Source organism: Canis lupus, chromosome 24 (genome assembly GCF_011100685.1).
Source record: "Canis lupus familiaris isolate Mischka breed German Shepherd chromosome 24, alternate assembly UU_Cfam_GSD_1.0, whole genome shotgun sequence".
NCBI lineage: Eukaryota > Metazoa > Chordata > Mammalia > Carnivora > Canidae > Canis > Canis lupus.
In genome coordinates this window covers 23,687,603-23,705,041 of record NC_049245.1, presented here as the reverse complement: position 1 = coordinate 23,705,041, position 17,439 = coordinate 23,687,603, and the positions used below count along the sequence as shown (strand labels likewise).

Here is a 17,439-nt window from a genome sequence, read left to right as displayed (position 1 = left end):
CAGAAATTTCTCATTAAAATTGACATTAGGGATCCCTGGGTGGCACAGCAGTTTAGAGCCTGCCTTTGGCCCAGGGCGCGATCCTGGAGACCCGGGATCGAATCCCACGTCGGGCTCCCGGTGCATGGAGCCTGCTTCTCCCTCTGCCTGTCTCTGCCTCTCTCTCTCTCTCTGTGACTATCATAAATAAATAAAAATTTGGGATCCCTGGGTGGCGCAGCGGTTTGGCGCCTGCCTTTGGCCCAGGGCGCGATCCTGGAGACCCGGGATCGAATCCCACATCGGGCTCCTGGTGCATGGAGCCTGCTTCTCCCTCTGCCTGTGTCTCTGCCTCTCTCTCTCTCTGTAACTATCATAAATAAATAAATAAATAAATAAATAAATAAATAAATAAATAAATAAATAAATAAAAATTTAAAAAATAAAATAAAAAAATAAAATTGACATTATAAAAAAATATAAATAAATAAATAAATAAATAAATAAATAAATAAATAATAATAAATTTGACATTATGACAACTAAAAAAAAAGAAAAGAAAAATGGTAACAACACCCCCAGCATCGTGGGAAGTTAAAAAAAAGTCAATGCCAATAAAACAGGACAGACACATAAGAAGAAATTATGCCACGATTACTTCTCAGTTTCAAAAGGGAGGTGTTTATTTGGAGTTAAATATTGTATAAATGATTCACATCTCAACTCAAAGGACTGGATTTCCTGGGTAACTTGGGGAAGAGGGCAAGAAAGAAGAAAGGAGGTAGAGAAAGAAGGGTAAACAATAAAATTAAAAAGGGGAGGAGGACTGGAAACATACGAAAGAAAGGGAGAGGGCTGGAAAAAAAAAACAAAAATAAAAGGAAAGGGGGTTATAAGAAATAGGGAGAAGGGAAGGAAAGAAGAAAGAAAAAAGGAAGTAAAGAAAGAATTTCCTTTAGGCTGGCCTAGAAACTTAGGATACACTCTAGTAGGAATTCTGGCTAAGGGGATGAGTGGAGTAAGCAGTGGAGCCTGAACTCCATACTTCCTCATTGCTTTTATTCCAACTATACCCCCCATTTAGAATATTCTTCCCACCATATTTGCCAAGTTGAACTTCTTCTAAATCTTCAAGACATATTCAAAGGCTACCAGCTTTTAGAAGCTTCCAAGATTCCTCCCAGTCAGAAAGTAGCTCTCAAGAACTCCCATAAACTTCCACAGAACTTTGTCACATTTGACCTGTAGGACGTAACATTCAGTTTTATACCACGGGTATCAGTACATGTACATTTCCGTTATTCATTCTGCAAGTACTATTTGTGCCAGGATTTTTACTGAGGTACAAAAGAAACAGAGATAAGTAGTACACTGTTCCCTGGCTCATAAGATCTCAATTTCATGAATGAGAGCAGTTTTTGGGTGTGATACAACAACGGAGCACAATTATAGAAGCAAAATGTAAAGAAAAATTCTGCTTATGGAGTGATTACAGAAAGGTTCATTGAGAAGATGGCATTTGAAATGATGAAAAAATGAAACAGGAGCTTGTCTGGTAAGGAGGCTGGGAGCTGAGAGCTTTCTACTCAGAGGGAACTGCCAAACAACAAAGTCATTCTGAGCTGAGCAGGAGCACAGGGAAACAGTGGGTGTTACCTTGCTGCTGACAGAAGGCAGCAAAGTGAAGTGGCACCAGACTGCATGAGCCTTGTAGCCAAGCCCAGAGTTTTTATCCTTTCCAACTGGGGTGAGGTGGACCAAAGAGGGAGCAGTTTAAAAACATCTCATCTCCTTATTTAGTTGCCCTACTTAAGAGCAAGTCCCTCAAAAACCCTGGAAACAGGTCCAATCTCAGACTCTGCTTACTACAGAGGCATTACAAGAATTTCCCACAGAAGAGAAGGGCAACAGAGAAAACCAGAGAATAAAAGGGTGATGGTTGGGGTGGAGGAAAGTGATATACACAAGGGAGGGTAGTAGGGCTCAAGAAGAAAGGAGCTGGAGGGGAGGAAACAGAAGCAGCAGGAAAGTACAAGGAGAAACAGATCATGGCACTGAGGTTCCTTGTTGCTAAGCTGTCCTCTACATTTTTCTAGGTAGAAAAAAATAAGGTCAATCTATGCTAGTGACAGAAATAGACCCTTTGTGCTGAGACTGAGTACATTACTAACTGCCACCTCAACCCTCCCTTTGCTCAAGATGATAGAACTGTGCCAAGAAATGGAGTTTGCCCCAGCTCTACCAACCAACCCAAAGTATGCCAAAACACCTTGCCCTATCCATGCCTTAAGTGTGAGTGAGGCAGGAGCACCAAACAAAGGTCTGGACTTTGAAGCGGGGCCTGCCCAGGACCTCACAAAAGCTCTGGTTCCTTCGCTGGACCTCAATTTCATCTGCAAAACAAGAGGAGTAAAGGTGAGGCTCTTTTAAGGGCTAAGATAGCATACGAGTTTATAGAAGCTGTCTCCCAAAGAGAGTGATATGTAATGTGGGAATTTTCCTAACCTATCAAGTCATAACTTCATTCTTTCCACTCTGAGCTATAGCCACTTTGAAGCCAAGAAGTCAGATGCAGAATGGCAGCTGTCCCTGACACCATCATCATCCATATGGCCCTGTCCAAAGTCTAGTTCCTGCCCAAAGTCTAGGTCATAAACAGATGCTCGGGCCCCAGGATATGTTTTGTCTGACCCACATAAATTTATTTAAAAACCTCTGAATTGGGGCAGCCCAGGTGGCTTAGCGGTTTAGCACTGCCTTCAGCCCAGGGCCTGATCCTGGAGACCCAGGATCGAGTCCCACGTCAGGCTCCCTACAGGGAGCCTGCTTCTCCCTCTGCCTGTGTCTCTGCCTCTCTCTCTCTCTCTCTCTCATGAATAAATAAAATCTTAAAAAAAAAAAATTAAACCTCTGAATTAACTGCTAACATTTCAAATCAGATCTCATGTTTTTAAAAAGTTAGTTTTCTAGCTTCTCAAAAACATCAGAGTTCTCAGGGCGCCTGGGTGGCTCAGTTAGTGGAGAATCCAACTCTTGGTTTTGGCGCTCATCAGGGAAGTCTATTCTCTTCCTCTGCCCCTCCCCACACATGCACACTCCACCCTCCCCAGTAAATAAATAAATCTTTACAAAAAAATGTACCAGAGTTCTGGAAACCCTAGACCCTCTGCGGTAAAAGTCAAAGGGTCTACTGTAATCCCGCAATTTATTTGATGCCTTCTCATTTTATCTTTAAAAAATTCATATGTGATTTATTTTGAGTAAATTTTTCAATTACTGGTTATAATTTCTAAACTAATTTAACTCCAAAAAATCTGAGTACATTGACACTCTAGGAAAATAGGTTTTATACTGTGATTTTACATATCATGCAATATGCAACCATGTGTCCCACCAGTTTGGGAAACTCCAACATAGTTTTCGACTCACTCAAAAATTACTTAGGTCCTATGGTAAAGCACTGAAAAAAACAGTAATTAACAAAATAGACATGGTTCCTGCCTTTATGGAGCTCATGGTCCAGTGGGATATAATGGGGAAAATCCATATAGAATAGGGAGCACAAAAAACGCTAAGCTAAGGATCTCAAATAGGGACTTGTCTGTAAAAAGAAAAGGTTTAATTAGGCTTTTGCTGCTGAAAAGTTCTTTCCAGCTCAAAATTCTACTAGCATCACAAGACCTTAGCCCAATATCCCTTTTGAGTTCCTAACACTTATTAGCTTCCTCCCTTTATCTAGGAAATCATGATCAGTTGTCAAGGGAATTACCATGGTGCTCCACATACAAGATGATGATGTTACAATAATTACAAAAAGACAAAGGGAACAGGCATGTAGAAGAGTCACTCAGAAAAGTCACCTACTTTCAACACACAGGAGCTGCTGCTCACTGCAGCTGGGTGGAAGACCAGGAACTAACTCCTAAGTAAACCAGTTTTGTATTAGATGTCATGGTGTCTTTCATAAGATGTGGTTTCTTTCATCTTCCACACACACACCCCAAGCTTGTGAGTGTTAGAGACTGCAAAAAATGCTCATTTTATAAGGCCAAGGTTCACTGAACCGTCACTAGTATCACAAGGACACCAAAGTTTCTAATAAAATGGAAGATAACTCATCTAGTAGGACTAAGAGCACTGTAACTGTGCAAAGTCCCTTCAATATTAAAGATATCCACAGGCCCAAAAGGACAAACCAGGTAGCAAAAAGAAATACAGCTAACCAAATGTTTCAAAGAAAAAAGTGCAGGACACCTGGGTGGCTCAGCACTTGAGCGTCTGCCTTCAGCTCAGGGCCTGATCCCAGGATCCAGGATCGAGTCCCACATTGGGCTCCCTGCGAGAAGCCTGCTTCTCCCTCTGCCTATGTCTCTGCCTCTCTCTGGGTCTCTCATGAATAAATAAATCTTAAATAAATAAATAAAATAAAAGAGCTAGTTTGGTGATAAGTAGCAATAGGCACTGGACTTGGATATCACAGAAACAACAGGAAATGATGAGGGCTTTGACAAACTTGAGAACAAATATGCCCTGTCTAAAGAAGCCAGCCAATCAGATGAACAGAAATGAAGAATGTGATTCTTCAAACACAAGCATTTTGCCAAACTGGGCTGGTAATACAGACTTGCTCAAAGATCAGAATCATATCTCTGTCTCTCAAAGATAAAAAAAAAAAAAAGCCAAGCTACAAGTTTCTTAAACATGGACAAGCCAGTGCACAAGGAGTCACGACATAGGGAGTCCCTGGCACAGGGCTCAGGGAGTGAAGCCTTCTACAAAATAGCTACCTGGGTGCTATTTCCACTTCTGTGAATAGGAATACTTCCTCAAAAATCCTCCTCCCTCTTCAGGAGAAATCAGTCACCCTCACAGCCCACATGCCAGAACCTCTGATCTCATATAAGGTATCTCCACTAGAAGGCAGCCCCAATCTTCCCAGGCTGGGGTCCAACTCAAAACAGAAAAACACTGGTCAAGTCAAACAAAAAATATGGATGCAGGCCAGACACACCTCAAGGAGCTGCCAGTTTGCAGTCCCTGATCTAGAGGGTAAGATCCTCTGACTAGCTCTGCACAGTAAGGATTTAGGAGTCCCCTAAGGTTGCATAACTTTTGTCAGAACTGCTTTTCCAAGGAGCTATCCAGGGTCCTAGACTTAGGACTTAGCTTTAGAACCCATGATTCCACAGCCTTCTTTGGCTTAATCCACCATCAAAGGTTCTTTAAAAAAAAAAAAAAAAAAGAGATTTAAAGGTCTTAGGTACTTTAGGAATACAAATGCCCTGAACCCTACCTCTCTGGACTTTTAACTTTATAGTTAGCTGTGGGTCAGACTGGACTCAGTGCCAGCTGTCTGCCACCAAATTACTACAGACCCAAATCACTGCTCTATATACCACATTTCACTTTAATAGCTTGGCTAGCCAGTAAAATGAAGGCTCAGCAGCTTGGTTCTCTTCAAAAGGAGATCCTGAAAACTCTCATCCCTGAACTGTACAACCAGAAGTTCCTTTGCAAAGAAAAGGACAACTACCCCATTATAGTCAGATGTCCTTGGGAGTGAACAGTACAATGCTAAATGTATGTTCTCCCCTGAATCAAGATAGCATTCCCGTGCTTTACTCCATCATTATTCTATCATCTCCAGACTCCTCAGCATTTCCAAAAGGTGCTAACACACCTTTGCCAAACAGAAAAGAAAAAAAGCCTAGCTGCCCTTGAAATAGTAACTCAATCTAAGGAGGGAAGGTTTATTGCTGGAAGAATTTTGTTTCTTATTTACCAAGTCCTCAAACTAGATTTATGATCGGGGAGAACACGACAAAAATGGTTTTTAGAAAAGGCACCTGGCAGCAGGGAGAAGCATGGCATGGAAGAGGCCAAGATAGGATGCAGAGGCTGGTTAGGAAGCTCTGATAGTCCTGCCATGGCCAAAACAAGCTCCATATCTGAAACAGGGTATGGTCCTACAGTCCTTAGCTGACTACCTGCTCACTGGAGACAGTCTTATTCATGAGTATCATCCACAGCATCTAGTACCTTGCCATCACATGGTGGGCACTCAAATGGTCATAGACCCATAAACCACCACTCCTGTAGAAGTTCTCAGTGTATATATCAAAGAAACTAAGGCCCAGAGAACTTAAAAGTGATCTGCCCAAGGTCACAGAATGGGTGAGTGGTAAAGAGCAAAGAATAAAGGCTTTGGAGGTAAGAAGGTCTGTGTTCACATCCAAGGTTGCTGTGAGGCCTTGGGCAGGTCACTCAACTCAACCCTTTTTGGTCTGTTTTCTCATCTGCAAAATAAGAATACCTACTTTCTGTAGAGTTGCCATGAGGATTAAGACATACTACCCCCTTAGATACAATCACCAATTTACAGGAAATTCAGAACACAGAAAACTCTACAGGAAAAACAATGCTTTTACTTCAACAAATAAAGGTAATAACAACAAATAGAAGTGAAATAATAAATTAAGAGACTTAAAATATGTAAAAAACCAATTAAAATGTATGGATCTTATATAAATCTTAAGTTAAATAAACCGTAAAAATAAGATTGTGACATTTATGAGATAATTGGAAATGTGAACATAATCTGGATTTTGATGGTATTAAGGAATTGTTAAATTTTATAAGGTATGAAAATGGCATTGTGGTTCTGTTTGTTTTGTTTTTTAAATAAACTTTGCCAGGGTGCCCGGGTGGCTGAGCCCATTAAGCGTCTGCCTTCGACTCAGGTCATGATCCCAGGGTTCTGAGATCAAGTCCCACTTCAGGCTCCCTGCTCAGCAGGAAGCCTGATTCTCCCTCTCCCTCTGTCTTTCCCCCTGTTCATCTTCTCTCTCAGGTAAATAAAAATAAAATCTTTTTAAAATAAATAAACTTTACCCCCAATGTAGAACTGGAATTCACAACTCTGCAATCAAGAGTTACATGCTCTCCTGACTGAGCCAGCCAGGCATCCCTGTGGTTATTTTAAAGTCATCCTGTAGAGACATTTGGGTGGTTCAGTTAGTTAAGTGTCTGCCTTCAGCTCAAGTCATGATCCCAGGGTCCTGGAATCAAGCCTCACATCGGGCACTCTGCTCACTGGGGCATCTGCTTCTCTCTTTCCCTCTGCAGCTCCTGGTTTGTGCTCTCTCTGCCAAATAATAAAATATTTAAATAAATAAAGTCATCCCTTAGAAATACATTGTGAAATATTTAAGGGCAAAATAGGACAGTTGAAATTTTCTTCAAAGCACAGGATGAGGTAGTATAAATGAAATATGACTGACTATGACTAAGTGATGGGTATACATCATGCTTCATTTACTTACTCTGTCTACTTTGTGTCTGTTTTAAAATTTCCATGTTAAAAATAATTGGTTAGGTTTCAATCCTGGCAACTCCATTTACTAGCAGTAAGACTGTAGGCATATTCTTAACCTCCTGGTGTCTGTTTCCCATTTATATGAGGATTAACAGGATCTACTTCTTAGGGTTGAGGGGAGAATAAATATGATTTTTATATGTATAGTTAAATTTATATATATATTATTTACATAACATGTAATGTTATGTATATTACATATACATAACATGTAAATGATATAAATTTACACATCTTACATGATTTATAAAGATTTATATACACACACACACAAAACTCAGCACATAGTAACCTTCAATAAACATCCACTTTAGTAGAACACAAGGTACCAAGCATGGTATCTCAACACAGTGAGCACCCAATACATGGCAGCAATTATTAATATGAAACATAGACTTAGATTTAGGACCTCATCAGATTTTTTAATCAAATACTCAACTAGTCTCTTCGACAGAAAGCCAAAAAACCCTCTGGTAAATGTCCCCAGTGGCAGCTCTAACATTCCTAGTCTCTCCTGAAAAACACAGGATGACCTGACACAGAATCAGGATCTGACTAATGTTTAACATGGAAGTGCTGCTCTCTGGAAGCAAGCAGGGAGGGCCACCTTATTTCCCCGAACCAGGTAATTTAAGGCACATTTTCTAATATTTGCTGACAGAACAAAGAGGAAAGGCTCTAAGAAATGATCAATGTTCACATCAGCCTTCAAAGTGATTTGGTAAAACTACAGAAAATAAACACCTAGCTAGGGCCCACCCAGCAGGATAAAAGCTGACAAAGAAATAGCAATTTTTCTCTGAGCAAATATACAATAGATGAGCTCTGAGAGACTACTCTTTAGTTTTGGCATTCCCCTCTCACCCCCTTTCCCTTCTCTTAAGAGAAGACAAATCTCAACATACTTCAAAAGTGTGACTATTGCTGGATTAATTTATTCCCTGAAATGATGTAATTATAGGCAAAGAGGTCATTCTCATCCTTCTATCCAGTTTAAATACAAATTGGCTTGGTAACAGTAGACTTTTTCCACCTGCTCCAGAAGGCTATGAGAAGGCATCATCCACCCTTTAAGAATGAGACACATCCTCCTCCCTTAGCTCATTAGCAGGAATAGCGATGCCACTCAATTTAGTCACTCATGTGTTTCTGTTCAAGATGTTCCCGTCAGACAGAATGTCCTCTCTCCATCTCTAACAGCCTAAAATCTCCTGTGACCATACTTTCTGGGGAAAAAAAGGGAGAAGAGAGAGGGGCACAACAACTGAGAAGGGCTATCTGGGTGTTGCTTCTGTATAGTCTGGGAGATATCTTCCAGTCACAGAAATATTGGTTCACAATCTAAAAGTACAACCAGACAGTATTAGAAACTAAAGTGGTCCCAGATGATACATGGTCACTATCTTTATCCTATAAAACCCCGTGAAATGCTCATGCCTCCATAAATGTTCCCGGAGTACCACATCCCCACAAATGAAGCAATCTCTCCCTCCTCTGAAACCCCAATCTATTTACCTCTTTATGATACTGTTACCTGATAGTTCATATTATGGTTCTTAAAACTCACTTCTGTAACTATGCACCAGCCAGCATGATTTAAAATGAAAAATATGGGCAGCCCAGGTGGCGCAGCGATTTAGCACCGCCTGCAGCCCAGGGTGTGATCCTGGAGACCCGGGACTGAGTCCCCCATCAGGCTCCCTGCATAGAGCCTGCTTCTCCCTCTACCTGTGTCTCTGCCTCTCTCTCTCTGTCTCTCATAAATAAATAAAATCTTAAAAATAAAATAAAATGAAAAATATAAACAATGCTAAGTGTTGACATGGAGCAACAGGAATTCTCTCTCATGTACCACTGATGAGAGTGTGATCTGGTATGCCTCTGAAAACTGTCAATAATTACTAAAGCTGAACATACGCCTACCCTGTGACTTGAGACTGGAAACACTGCTCCCCCTGAAAAGTTTTTCCTAGTCTTTTGCCTCATCACTGCCCGGTCTAAATCATTCCATCATTTTTTCTCCTGGAGGAAGAGGCTGACTAGAGGCTGACTTAGGCCACTCTTCCAGATCACTCCAGACCAGAGAGATCTCCTCTTCTATGGAAAACTCTGCCATTTACCTATTAACTGACAAATGGCTTGTGTATTCTCCTATAAACTGCATCATCTGGTTTTATACGGTACTCTTTTTTTTAACTTTTAGTAACGTTATCTAACTTGCTCACAATGTTATTGTGAGGAATTTAAGATATGGCACTCCATGGGCTCCATAAGTTTGGATGACTGATTTCAGCACTGTCCCCAATCTTAAAGAATAGGCACAGGCAGATTTCCTCTTCTCTAGACCTCATAAGTAATGCTAAATTGTTGGAAGGGTACGCTCAACAGTCCCTCCATTTTCCATTCCTAAGGGCTCTGTGCTGCAAAGTGTTCAAAGAAGGCTAGCACAGACACTGGCAGTGAGCTTCAAGAACCACAATTTAATCACAATTAGTAAGTCACAAGCTGAGCAAATGCCAAAAACCATACCTCAAATAATTTACTTGCAAGCAAAACAGAGAACTATTTTATTTCAAAACTGCATATAAAAAAAACTGATATAATAAAACTTAAAATAATTCAATATGAAACTGAATTTTCTTCCTTCCTAAATAAGAAGCTAGACAGTATCAAATCTTTCTGGAAGCCAGCCAGAGAACTGATGTGAGGAGAATAGGGAAAGCACTAAGCAGATGTCTGGACACCCAAACCTGAAGGACAATGTCATCCCCTACCCAAATGTTCTTCACACACTGCATGTGAGATACGTCAGCAATAGAGGATAAAGGGAGGTAAAATAAAAGGGGAGGGGAGGCACACCTGGGTGGTACAGCTGATTAAGGGTCTGACTCGGGGCAGCCCAAGTGGCTCAGCAGTTTAGTGCCGCCTTCAGCCCATGGCCTGATCCTGGGGTCCTGGAATTGAGTCCCACGTTGGGCTCCCTGCGTGGAGCCTGCTTCTCCCTCTGCCTGTGTCTCTCCCTCTCTCTCTCTCTCTCATAAATTAAAAAATAAATAAATAAAAATTAAAATAAAATAAAATAAAATAAAATAAAATAAAATAAAATAAAATAAAATAAAATAAAATAAAATAAAAATAAAGGTCTGACTCTTGGTTTTGGCTCAGGTCATGATCTCAAGGTCCTAGGATCAAGCCCCAAGTCCTGGCTCTGTGCTCAGCAGGGAGTCTACTTAAGATTTTCTCTCTCTCTCCCTCACTCCCTCTCTTAAATAAATCTTTAAAGTCTTTAAAATATATATATATTTTTTCTTTTTTTTTTAAGTGGAAGGCAGGAATGCCTGGGTGGCTCGGTAGGTTAAGTAGCCAGCTCTTGATTTTGACTCAGGTCATGATCTCAGGGTCCTGGGATGTAACCCCAAGTTGGCCATTTATTTTCTCTCCCTCCGCCCTTCCATCTGATCATGCTCTCTAAAATAAATAAATCTTGAGGTACCTGGGTTGCTAAGTCAGTTAAGCATCTATCTTCGGCTCAGGTCATGATCCGGGAGACCTGGGATCAAGCCCCACGTCAGGCTCCCCTGGCTCAGTGAGGAACCTACTTCTTCCTTCTCCCTCTGCCCCTTCCACCTGCTTGTGTGTATGCACACGCTTTCGCTGTCTCTTTCTTCTGCTCTCTCTCAAATAAATAAAATATTTTTAAATAAATAAGGGGGATCCTTGGGTGGCTCAGCGGTTTGGCACCTGCCTTCAGCCCAGGGCATGATCCTAGAGTCCCAGGATCGAGTCCCACATCAGGCTCCCTGCATGGAACTTACTTTTCCCTCTGCTTGTGTCTGCCTCTCTCTCTGTCTCTCATAAATAAATAAATTAAAGATATTAAAAAAAAATAAAATAAAAAAAAAGCGGAGGCAAAACTAAAACTAAACACTGGAAACAGGTCTCCTTGTGTAGTGATATATCCATCAATTCTGCTTTTTCTCGTCAGAACCCTCAACCTAAATATCTGGGCCAAGGCAGCAGGAGAAAGAAGCAGCTAGGATCTATCGTACTTTTCAGTCTCCTCAAAACTAAAAGTAATTTGAGGGCAGGAATCATGTCCTGCTTGGTTTTTATGTTCTCCATAGAGAGACCACAGCAGGTAGTCCAAATTCCTGGAAATGAATGACTGAACTTTGGGATGGAAAGCACAATCATGTTACAGTAGCTAGGTAACCTACTTAGCATGGTAACTCTACCAAGACCCTAATTTTAGTAAGAGCTTACTTTCACTGGTGTGAAAAATCAATTTAGAGTGAGTTTTTAAGGTCTGAAGAAAAGATAGGCTTGTGTTCAACTGATCTAGGCATAGCTATCATTATTATACTGACAACACCGTTCCTCAGTGCCAGCTTACAGCTACCTGGAAGAACAAAGTCCCAAAGCCTTAAAATGGTCTGTTTTAAGCCAGGAACAACATCTGACTTCTCAGTGTAGCATGATCATACTTCCAGAAAGAAACCCAGACCTAGAGAAATAATGAGTTATGAAAATTACTTTTTTATATCTACTGCTGAGCTTGCTTTCACTAGCATAAATTATTACAAAGTGGTGAAACCAGACAGACAGATCAACAGACACCATGCAAACTATACCTTTAACTAGGCTTAGTAAAAGCCTTAATAAAACAAACAGGAGACTGCTAAAATACCAGATAAATGCCTCTGGAATGAAGAAAACCTGGCCAATAATATTAAGCTTATAAGCCTGGCCTTCTAAAGAGAATACTTACTTGGAATAAAGCAATGATTCTTATCTTGACAAATAAACAGAACTATTCACTCTCTACAGATGGCATTTCAAGGGCCAGGTAACCTCAGCAGAGGTATCTACTTCATAAAGCTAAACCTCTAAGGAAATGCAAATTTCTGGTCTAGTATTTTTCCAGCACTAGTACTGTTTGGGCATCTTATAGTGTTTTTAACATTTTCTCTTTATTTTATGATTTTAAACAGTTTGCTACATATTTAAATATAATTTTTTACAGTCTTAGACTCCAAGTTGGTCTATGGGACAAAAACTCTCCAAGTTTATAATGGAACTAGCAGGCATTTTGATAAATTCATCTCACAAGCAATTTTTCAGCAATCTGTCCACTCTAGAATGCAATATCCATCTGTTTATATACCAAAAGGTATCTATGAACCCAGAATTTAACCCTCTGACACACTCTCAAAGCTCTAACAAAGCCCTTTCTTCTTCCAAAGATGAATTCACAAGCCACTTGTGTAAAACCAGGAAGTCACCCTATTAAGAGGTAAAAATATCATTCAAGACTATCTAGTCCAACTCTGTTGTTTTAGAAAGGAAGACGGAGATCCCAGAGAATATCAGGTAATGACAATTTACATGTCTTTGGCACATATCAAATGCCTATTTCCCCCAGAGGAACCACACTGGGCGTGTTGGGAGAATGGCAACTTGCACTTCGGTTAGTGGAGCACTCCTGAGCCTGAGCTTCAGAAAAGTCCAAGCATTCAACCACAATCAACCCACCCTTACCCCTACACGGAGAGCAGGGGGCAGTGACCTTTTGGGGATATAAAGTAGAACCTACTAATAATATTCCACCCTCCCCGCCTCCTCTGATGAGGTAGAGCCTGCTTATTCACATGAAGGCCATTATAAAGTGACAGACACTAAAACTAAGGAAAAAGAAAGGGTTGTAGAAACAGAAGAGATAATAAGGATACTTGGGCAGATGCCTATCTCTAGTTACTCATTTAAGCAGGGAGAAGAAAGTGAATAGAGAAGGACCTCCAAACCTTTTTTATTCCTCTCTGGCTCCCACCCTTTTGGTCTTTTACAAAATTTCAGGGAGGTCTGAGATTATGATGAAATGGGACCAGAGAAGAAAAGGAGTTGGCCAAGCCCACAAATTGAGTCAGTAGCAGGAACCAAACTAAAAAATCCTCAGGCTCATGACACGGCTTCCAGTTTATCTCACTGCACCCCTCTCTCATCCTGACAGTCTAAGAGCTGTACCCCACCTCAGGTCTGAAACTTTCCTCACAGAACCTAGTGGGCAGTTGCAGGTCAGCAGGCAAACATTACTAGTCATCTTCTCCCCGCTCCAGTTATACATTTTTCTTTAAAGATTTTATTTATTGGGCAGCCCCAGTGGCGCAGCGGTTTAGCGCCGCCTGCAGCCCGGGATGTGATCCTGGAGACCCGGGAGACCCAGGATCGAGTCCCACGTCGGGCTCCCTGCATGGAGCCTGCTTCTCTCTCTGCCTGTGTCTCTGCCTCTCTTTCGCTCTCTCTGAATAAATAAATAAATAAATAAATAAATAAATAAATAAATAAATAAATAAATCTTTAAAAAAAAAAAGATTTTATTTATTCATGAGCGACAGAGAGAGAGAGAGAGAGAGAGGCGCAGAGACATAGGCAGAGGGAGAAGCAGGCTCCATGCAGGGAGCCCGATGTAGGACTCGATCCTGGGTCTCCAGGATCACACCCTGGGCTGCAGGCAGTGCTAAACCGCTGTGCCACCGGGGCTGCCCCAGTTAAACATTTTATACATGAAGCTAAAATTGAAAAAAACTAGGTTTTTTACAGACATTCATGTGAAAACCCTATCTCTACCCTTTCCCCATCACTGCCTCAGAAAAAAAGGGGGAGGAGAAAAAAGAGGAAAGAAAATGCCTCTCCAAAAGATATACTGTCTAAATCAACATCTAGAATCATAAAACGTTATTGCTAGAAAGGACCCTAGTAGCCATGATTTCCTATCATTATTCAGACGAATAAAGCTGGACCTTTGCCACCTGACAAGAAGACTAGATAGAGTACAGAGTTCCTGACTCCTGTCCCAACAAAAATCCCTCGTGGTCCTTCCCCATTCTGTTCCATCCTGACCTGCCCCATCCCACCCTGTACCTCCACCACTGTTATCTAAGCTACTGAGATCTGCTGCCTTTCTGGACACAAGTTCCTGAAGCTACATTTTACTTATCTTTGTTTTCCCAGTGTCTAGCAGGTAGTAAACACAGGTGACTTAGGGCCACAGTAACACATGGAGAGAGCAGTACCAAAGGAAGTTGTCTGGAAAATGTTAAGTCTTCCTTTAGCTTAATAAAAGTAATCTTCAGGGCTAAGCAGGACCTGAATATCCGGGATCTAATATTTCTTCCTTTTCTAAACTAGTGTTTACATCATCCGGTTTAGCCAGGAATAGTTACCAGATATGTTGTACAATACTGTCCCCCCTCACCCTATGCTTCTACCCCCAATCCTCTCCATGGAGAACTTGGCTCAATAACTAGAAGGTAAACGAAAGCAGATTTAAGAAGACCCTTCAAGAGAAAACCACCTCGGGATCCCTGGGTGGCACAGTGGTTTGGCGCCTGCCTTTGGCCCAGGGGGCGATCCTGGAGACCCGGGATCGAGTCCCACGTCGGGCTCCCGGTGCATGGAGCCTGCTTCTCCCTCTGCCTGTGTCTCTGCCCCTCTCTCTCTCTCTCTCTCTCTCTGTGTGTGTGACTATCATAAATTAAATAAATAAATAAATAATTTAAAAAATTTTTTTAAAAAAGAGACAACCACCTCATCTCTTATGTCCTCACCTCAATAATCAGCATCCCCATCTATACAACTGCACCAGGTAGAAATCTAGAAATCATCCTTGATTTCTTCCTTACTTACCACACAATAATCTTTGTGTCTCACTGCTCAATTCCTTCTACACATACACACTCTTCATTTGAAACACCATCATCCCCTACCTGTATTACCACCACAGCCTCCTAAACTGGTATTTTTGTCCATGGTGCTCTAGGTCTCCAAACCACTCCCCAAACAGGTAGCCAGATACATCCTTCTAAAATGTCCATAGGAAAAAATAATAATAATAAAATAAAATGTCCATAGGAGCAGAGACCCTATCACCTCGAAATGAAGTCCAAATTTCTCAACCTAGGCAACAAGACCCTTTCATGACTTGGCTTCTACTCTACCTACCTTTCCAGTCTCCTCTCATTTCTTGCCACATCCACCCATCTTTTGCTTTATGCTCCCCCCAACAATCTTTTTTTTTTTTTTTTTTAAGATCTTATTTATTGGTCTTTTTGGCTCAGGCCCTTGGCGCCGGCAGGATGGGCAAGTGTCTGGCCTCCGTACTGCTAGGAAGCTCCGCAGTCACCAAGGGGACCAGAAGTGGCATGATAAGCAGTACAAGAAAGCCCATTTGGGCACAGACCTGAACACCAACCCTTTTGGAGGTGCTTCCCATGCAAAAGGAATTGTGCTGGAAAAAGTAGGGGCTGAAAGCCAAACAGCCAAATTCTGCCATCTGGAAGTGTGTCAGGGTCCAGCTGATCAAGAATGGCAAAAAGATCACAGCCTTTGTACCCAATGATGGTTGTTTGAATTTTATTGAGGAAAATGATGAGGTTCTGGTGGATTTGGTTGCAAAGGTCATGCTGTTGGTGACATTCCTGGAGTCCACTTAAGGTTGTCAAAGTAGCCAATGTCTTTCTTTTGGCCTTGTACAAAGGCAAGAAAGAAAAACCAAGATCCTAAGTTTTGGTGGTGAAAACATGACAATAAATTTTTATATACCCAAAAAAAATTTATTTATTTATTTATTTATTTATTTATTTATTTATTTATTCATGAGTCACAGGGGTGGGCAGTGCAGAGACATAGGCAGAGGGAAAAGTAGGCGCCATGTTGGGAGCCCGATGTGGGACTCAATCCATGGACCCAGGGATCACGAGGGATCATGCCCTAAGCCAAAGGCAGATGCTCAACCGCTGAGCCACCCAGGCATCCCTCCCCCCAGCAATCTTGAGAAACAGGAGATGTGTTTAACCCCTCTGGGTATAAATAAATAAATAAATAATTAATTAAATAACCCCTCTGGGTCTGTTCCTCATTTACAGAATGGAAATAATAGTATGTACTTCTTGGGGTGGCCATAACAAAAAATTAATTAGCACATGTTAAATGCTTAGAGTAGCACCTGATACAAGAAATGCCCAAAAGTCTCAACTACTACACCCTCACCATCTTTAGACTTGCTATTTCTTCTGCCTAGTCAGTCTCCTCCTCAACTCTCCAAATCTCTTTTCCTCCTGCCTTATGTCTATTTTTCTTGAGATCTGGGCTTAGCCAACTTCTCTGAAGAAGCCTCCAAGGCTGGGTTAGTTACCATTCCTCTCTGCTCTAGTAGTGCTTATCCCCATTCACAACACTTGTCACGTTACCTGTTTCCTTGCCTGGCTTCCCCACAAGGCTATTATAGACTCAAATCACCAAGCTTAGGGCTGTGCATGGCAGGTGCTTAATAATTTTTCTGTAAATGGAAAACTTTCTAATAATGAATGTCCCATGAAATCGATTCTCAATAAGTAGCCAATTCAAATGTTGGCCAGATGGCTGGCTGGTGGGCAAGACCTTAAAACCCCTCAACTACAAGATCCTGTCCAATAAACAATTCAACACATTCGGACCTCATTATCACACTCAGGAGTTTGGACTTAATACATAGGCAATGTAGGGCGATCAGATCTTTAAGGAAAACCCAACATGCTCAGATCTGTTTGCTGCCCAATTACCCATCTCTGGAACACCTCTCACCTCCACTCCCTGTTGGTTTTCAGGACAAAATTCCAACAACCCTTCATAAACAACACATTCCACCACCTCCCAAATATACAGAAACAAACAGTCAAACCTAAGGGAGTTTTGAAAGGCTAAATGCGGTGGATCCCTGGGTGGCTCAGAAGTTTAGCACCTGCCTTCGGCCAGGGCGTGATCCTGGAGTCCCAGAATGGAGTCCCGCATCAGGCTCCTTGCATGGAGCCTGCTTCTCCCTCTGCCTGTGTCTCTGCCTCTCTCTCTCTCTCTCTGTCTCTCATGAATAAATAATCTTAAAAAAAAAAAAAAAAAAAGGTACCGTTTTCTAGGGTGCCTAGGTGGCTCAGTCAGTTAAGCATCTGCCTTCAGCTCAGGTCATCATCTCAAGTCCTGGGATTGAGCTCCATACTGGGGTTTCCCTGCATGGAGCCTGCTTGTGTCTGTCTCTGCCTCTCTGTGTGTGTGTG

At 41.6% G+C, this 17,439-nt stretch overlaps 1 protein-coding gene and 1 pseudogene across 5 annotated transcripts in view; one reads left to right on the top strand and one right to left on the bottom strand.

Annotated features, from left to right (window-relative positions):
- Positions 1-17,439, bottom strand: part of RALY (RALY heterogeneous nuclear ribonucleoprotein) — an 85,715-nt gene that overhangs the window by 64,146 nt on the left and 4,130 nt on the right. The window lies entirely within an intron of this gene.
- Positions 2,179-15,913, top strand: LOC119865599 (annotated as a pseudogene).